The sequence below is a fragment of the Carcharhinus amblyrhynchos genome, chromosome 26 (genome assembly GCF_965287045.1).
Source record: "Carcharhinus amblyrhynchos chromosome 26, sCarAmb.v2.hapA, whole genome shotgun sequence".
In the NCBI taxonomy this organism is placed as follows: domain Eukaryota; kingdom Metazoa; phylum Chordata; class Chondrichthyes; order Carcharhiniformes; family Carcharhinidae; genus Carcharhinus; species Carcharhinus amblyrhynchos.
Window position 1 is genome coordinate 28,082,964 of NC_137349.1, and position 7,220 is coordinate 28,090,183.

The following is a 7,220-nucleotide window of genomic DNA, read 5'->3' on the forward strand; positions in this document are numbered from 1 at the left end:
CTTAATCTCCATGCATATTCATTCTACTTCCTGATTTTCTGATCCAAGATCAGTTCTTACTAATATCCTGGTATCATACTTTATCAGAGCAACTGCTCTTTTTCCATTCTGCCTTTCTTCTTGAAATATTGTGTACCCTGCAATATTTATTACCCAACCCTGGTCGCCTTGTAATTTGTAATGATGATTAGGTCTAATCCATTTATCTCTATCTGTAACACTGGTAAATTGGTCTTACTGTAGATGTTCGTCACATTAGATAAAGTGACTTCATTTTTTAACTATTATTCCATGCATGAACATTGACATTTCCTTGTCTGTGTGTGAAGAATAAAATATAAGTTTTAAGTTTAATTTGTTTTCTGTATTTGTGTGCTAAGAAAGGTTTAAAACTTAGTTGACTTTGTGTTAAATAAAGATGCCAGTGTGCCTTACATTTTAGTTTTCCTTTAAACTGTGCTGCATTGTAATTGAGGTTTTGTGACATGAAAGCAATTAACAGCAGATGAATATAACTGAGCTGTTGCTTAGTAATCAGAGGCTCACTCTCAAAAATAGAAGCATTTTGAATTTAGTTTGATCCAGGTAACCCAAGAGGCTGGACATGAGAGGGAATTCCTAGTTAAAGACAGGAACTGCAAATTGGCTCATGAGAACTCGTGCAGTTGGCTCGTGAGAAGCTAAGTCTATCTGTCAAAATGCTTTACTTATCTGTATTAAATTCCAGCTGCCCTTTGAATGCTGGTTCTACTAACCTATCCATGATCTGTTGCAGTATATTGGTGTCATCCCCTGCCTGCCACTCCTCCAGTTTAGTACAATCAGCAAATTATGATATTTTAATTAATACAGTGATTTACATATACCAAAAACAAGCAGTGGACCTAGCACTGACTATTAGGGGATACTATAGTCTACTGTCCTCTAGTCTGAATAATGACAATTTGCAATGACTTGCTGTTTTCTGTCCTTTAATTTTTTTTAAATCCAAGTTAATGTAGCCTTAATTTTGTTAGCCAGCTCTTCTGTGGTACTTTGTCAAAAACTTTCTTAAAATCCATAAAGGCAACGCCTATTGCTTTCCTTCATCGACCTTCTCTGTTAAGTCATCAAAAATTTCAGTTAGATTTTAAAAACCACACTGGCTCTCCTTATTAGGCATTTAATTTAACTTACCCATCAAAGATGGAAACTTGTTAGGCTTTTAGTGAGTGCTTTACTTTATACCCACTTTAACTGTAGTTTGAAAATTTAGCCCATGTTTCCTTAAAGGGTGTATTCAGAAACAAATTATCCATCCAAACATAAAAATGTTACATAAAATGAACTCCATTTAATTGATTGACACACCTCTGGTCAGCAGGCTTCTGCAGCCCCTATACACTCCTGGAATCCAATATTTTCTATGTTGCTTTTTGTTTCTAAATTCTGGTCCAGCAATCCAGTTGCATGTTAATCGTTCACATTTGTGGAAAGTTTGCTGAAACTCCTACAATAGCCTTTTTCTCATTTGATATTATACTTATCCACTCCCCCTTCCCCAGCCATCCCACGTCCCTTTTTCTCAATCATCTCTTGTTGCAATGTTTTATCTGCTCGTTACAGACAGTTGGAAGCAAATTGTGATATGTGCAAGAATACTTTACTATTGCTTATATAGACTTGTATATGAAAAATGCTGAATTTTCACCATCTGCTGATGGCACCCTTCAGAATATTGAAAAGCTGAAGTTTGAAGCATTTTGACTATTGAAGAGACACTCAGATGTCTCCCATAATGTAATCCCAGCACGCATCTGAAAGAAAATTATGATGTAAACTAATCCCAGCTGGCCTCCTTAATTTTATTGAAAGATCCTGGAAAAACACTCCTGTAAGGAGTAGAATCGAAGACCAGATCAATGGAGAAGTAATGATTGGGTGGCACAAAGGTTGGGTTTTCAAAGCTTGAAGATTGGAAGAAGAAAACTATGCAAGGCATTCCACGGATTGGGCTGGAGTAATAATTGATGCATAAATTCTTAAATGACTAAAAATTAGCTGATGTTTCATTCACCAATCAACATGTATGGTATGTAAATCAGTGGTTCAATTTCATTAGATTATATTTCTACTTTCTTTCAAAATGCTTTCAAGTGAAGTCTAGTTCAACTTTCCTCATAGTAGTGATATGAATATGCTAGATTTTGGTTTACTGAGTAGTTGCAGAGCTCTGCAATCTCACTTAACAGACAACTCTTCATGGAAGACTAAACTGTTAATGTCAGCGCATCCATACATGACACTTCACACTTGCCTATAACTGTAAATCCAGCTAAAATGAATGAAAAACCAAATGTTAGCTTGAAAAATGTTTATTTTGTTTTGAGAAACTTAACTGAAAAATCAGAGACCCATGGTGGAGAACACCCCCAAAGCTATAAAGGTAAATCAAAGTGGATTGATGAGATAAAAAGCTTCTGAGATTACATGAATGACATGGTGCATAAATATAATGTGTGTTGGACAAACTCATGTCAGAGCTAACATGATTTATTCACAAGTTATATGTAATCTGTGTTGTTTCCTAAACTGCCAATTTTCAAAATGCATCCTCTTATTTCATTGACATTCTCAGTTGCTGTTAGCTCCTTGCTTTTATCAGATTGGTTCAATCGACATAGCTCAGTTTACCTAAAGGTTATGGATTTAAGTCCTTTATTAATTTGAGCACGTAATCTAGGCTGTTGCTTTAGTGCAATTCCGAAGAGGAGCTGCATTGTTGAAGGATGAGATGTTAAATAAAGGCCCAGTTGGAGATGTAAAATACCTTAAGGCAGTGTTTGAGGAAGAGTGAGGCCTTTTCCTGGTGTCCTGGTCCATATTCATCTCAACCACTACCACACCAAAACTTTAATTCAATGTGTCGCTTTGGAGATTTAGGCTGTTGGCGTGTTTTAAATACTTCATTCGGAATATTGTGAGGAGATTAAGAAGCTGTTAAAATTGCAATATCTTGCAGGTTTCATGCTTTGTGAATGTTTCTTACTTTGAAACACTCCAGAAAATAAGGCAAATCAAAGCAACCAAAGTTGAACAAAAACACTGAAAAAAATAACCGATAGAATAAAATCAAAATAAAACAAAATTAGGAATGTACGCGGTAGGGGACCCAAAAGGTCTATGCATACACCTTGTATCTAGATACCCTTTTCTATGTATAGATACATGTAACAAATGAAAAAAGAATGTAATAAATTAAAACACAACTGACCTTGATGTTCTTGTAGAACATATCGCCTTGTTGCTGAGTTTGATGGGAATTGCGCTACCGCTTGTCCAGAGAGAGAGAGATTGGATCTCTGTGAAAATCCCTCGTTCTGAAATCCCGTCGAACGCTGCATTTTGAGTATAACTTTTGTAGTCAGTGAGAAAGCGACTTAATGTGTTAAAGACGTACAGTAAATAAAATGTTTATCGATGGGTTTCCAGGGAGATGGCGTTCCAAAACTATAACGAAATGTTCGGGAAATGAACAATTGGAGATTCTAAGGAAGATTTGACACGTTCCAAACAATAATTGAAAGTTCTTTTATTAAACTTCCTCCAGTGTTACTCAAATATGAGGATAAATGTGAAGTAATCGTGGAAAATGTTAAATATGCAATATTTCCTAAATTTGCTATCGTTTGCACATTGATATTGAGAACCGTCGTTAATAACGCATTTTCTAGTTATCCATGATTTTGATTCAAATAATCTAATTTTCATCATCCAGTTTTTCACTTCGTTACCCGGGTTACTCATACAAATGGTGATTGTCAGCACGTGTTCACGTTTTTATTATTTTTTGTAATTTGGTCTTAGTTTCATTGGCAGGTGGCTTTAGATTTTCGGTGGAGTCACTTTGAATGGGGCACATATGTTTATGGTTTGCGATTAAAGATCTATGTAGGTCGAGCTGGTTTATAAAACGTTACTATTTCCTGTACAATTTCGTGTTCTGGAGGGCTAAATGATGTAAACATTGCTTGGGAGGGCAAAATCGCCCTTGTGCAGAAGCCAAACTACCTACATTACATCTTTCTAGCGTCAGACACTGAATGAACTTGAAAAGCTTTTTTTAATGCTTCAGATTAGGGAAAGAGATAATAGACCCAAATGAAACTTCAAAGAGGACTAGGGCCGGAATTTTACCGGCACGCTTGCCCCGATTCCTCGCAAAGTGACATTCTCCGTTGGGCTTGGGCGGGAACTTAAGAGCCTCGTGTGGGCTAGAAGGTAAAATTCTAGTATAGATCTTTCCAAACCCATAGATGGGCATAATCTTACAGCCAATTCATGCTCCTGCTGCAGCGAGATTGGAGAATTTGGCGTCCAGCCAAATCTCCGTTCACTGCGGGGAGATGGGAAAATCCTGCCGGCGGCATGAACAGTGGTAAGATTCTAGCCATAGTGTTGATGTCGTTATGGGTCATTTCTGTAACTGGTCTTTTGCTGGAGTGTGTGAATAAGCAGATTGAACAAGGTGTGCTGTAGCTGACATGAGCTTCACAGTTTCCTCATCTGTTGTTTTAAATTATCTCTCTGTTGTGGAACCACCCTCTGTCTCCTATCTGCTAGCCAATTCCTGATCCAAGTACCTAGATTACCCCCAATCCCATACATCTGCATTTTCTGCAGAAGCCCACCATGGTGAACCTTATCAAACGCCTTACTAAAATCCATATATACCACGTCAACTGCCTTACCCCTATCCACCTCTTTGGTCAATTTCTCAAAGAACTCAATAAGATTGGAGGATCTTCAAATGTAAATATTGGAATTTAAGACTCCTGGCATCAATCTAGTCCATCATTTACATGGCTATATCGTAACAGAGCAGCCGACGTCCTCCTCGCTTCAAATGGAATTTAGGGCAGAACTTTAAAATGGCAAAAAAGCTGTATATCTTTTATGAAACGCTACCTTTTTTCTACCTCCACTACCCTTTAACTTCTGCATTTACTCCCTAACACATGGTATTTCAGGTACATGGTGAAACCCTCAAATCTTATGGGACATTGGCTCACAGGATATCCCGTCCTGCTGAGATAGTGCTCAACTCCCATTGTGTCTATAGGAGATGGTAATTACTCTCCGGATGGCTTTCATGCTTTTGGTGTACCTTTTTTGGTAACAGGTAAGAGTCCATTGTCTCTCTCTTAGTATCAAATCTCTATTTTCAGAAAGTGACTGAATTTATATCCTCAGTCACCTTTGGCTTATATGTCCATTTTCTTTTTAATCCATGGGTCTTACTTAAAGTCCAATATTTCTTTGTGTGACAGACTACTGGTTGGCTTCTCACAGTACTAGTCAACCCCTGGTGGTACTGTTAACTAACATCTCATGAAGTGGAGATGCCATCATCTCCACATCTCAGACAGATGAGGCCTTTCACAAAAATGCCTGTGGAAACTTAAACATGATTCATGGTTTCCTGACAAACTACTTGAGTTTATAATTTCTCAGCTCTGACAACTGACATCACTGCAGTGCATACAAGAGATTTCGTATTTTGAGAGTAGCACATTTCAGGAACTGGTCACTCTGTAACTTCAGAGAGCTCGTGAGTGACAACCCAGTAGTCTGAGAAAAAAAATGAGATAATGCAGGAATTCTTTGGGAAAATGACATTCACAAACCAGTATTCGTGGTAGCATAAGGTGGCTTTTGCTACCAAATAAACCTGTTGGACTTTAACCTGGTGTTGTGAGACTTCTTACTGCGGAGACTTGATTTCACAGGAGATCACAGGGAACAAAAAAGGAGTTAATATATATTATTTGGTATTTACTATAGACTTCTAAATGATGAGAAAAAGATTCGGGAACAACCACGTAGGCAAATTTCAGAGAAATGTAAAAGTAATAGAACAATAATAATAAGGAACTTCAACTGCCTTAATTTCAACTGGTTTAAAAAAAAAACAGGGTAATGGGAAAAATGAAGAACTACTTCAATCAATATGTTTCTAGTTCAACAAGAAATAAGGCTACATTGGACCTGGTTCAGGGGAATAAAGTAAGACAAGTGGAGTATGTTTACATCTGGATGATTGTGATCATAATTAGATTTAAGTAGAATGGGGAAAGAAAAATCAATGGCAAAGTACCTAATTTGAAAGAAAGTGAATTGAGAAGGGATCAATCACTGTAGGACTGGAAGAAAATCAGGTAACAATAAAAGTAAATGTGAAAGAAGATTGGAGATGGTTCAGGTGTAAACCAAATATATTCTCATGAGGAAAAATGTGACAGCCAAAGCTAGATCTTCTTGGAATGCAAAAAAAGTTTATAAAATTAAAAAGGAAGGTTTATGACAAATGTCCAGGTCCAATTTTCAATTGAAAATGAGACATAATACCAATTCAAAATAATGCCACATCATTGCCAAGGAGTGAGTTAACCACGCTCACAGATAAATGAGATGACTACCATGATCACCAATATTGGAACAGGTTGAATATCAGTTGTGTCCGGTATAAAGGTATGGGTGCATATTCACCCCAATACTCTTTACCGCTGTTTTGGGGTATACTACTTTAGCTGTACAAATTCGATCTATATCTAGTCCTGTGGCTTTTGAATGGTACGGAAATTCTGATGTTATGCCTCTGGCACCAATTCATACGCAACTAAAATAGCCTTCTTTGCCACCTCATAGTTTACCAAACTTTCATCAGGCAGCAGGGAGTAAACACTGAGCTTTGCTTGACAGCTTACTTTGCAGCAACAGGTCCATCTTTCTACTGACCACCTCACTTGCTGAGCTACTCTCTCAAAAGAGCTGATGAAGGTTTCCAATTCTTCCTCATCAAACTTGGAAATAGGCAAACTTGAAAACTCAATACTCTGTCTAGAGGGATGCCTTCAGTGGGCACAGCAGATTTGTCCCTATGCAGTCCATATATTTGTATCTTCTTTTCCTCCTGATCTATTTGGACAGCTTGTTCTCTCGTCTCACCCCATCATCTTTTTCTCTTTCCACATTCTAACCCCAGCCATTTCCAGTTACAATTTTGCTAAAGCCAGGTTGTTTGTTGCAATTTCTCCAGCTTCGTAATCCAATTCTCTCATCACTGGTTTTAAAACTTCAGGTTTCCTGGCTTTTGGTGAAACTCTAACTCAAACTCCTTAGTTACACTTCTTAACACTTAAAGGGACAGACCTCTAAATTAACAAAGTAATTTGTATCTA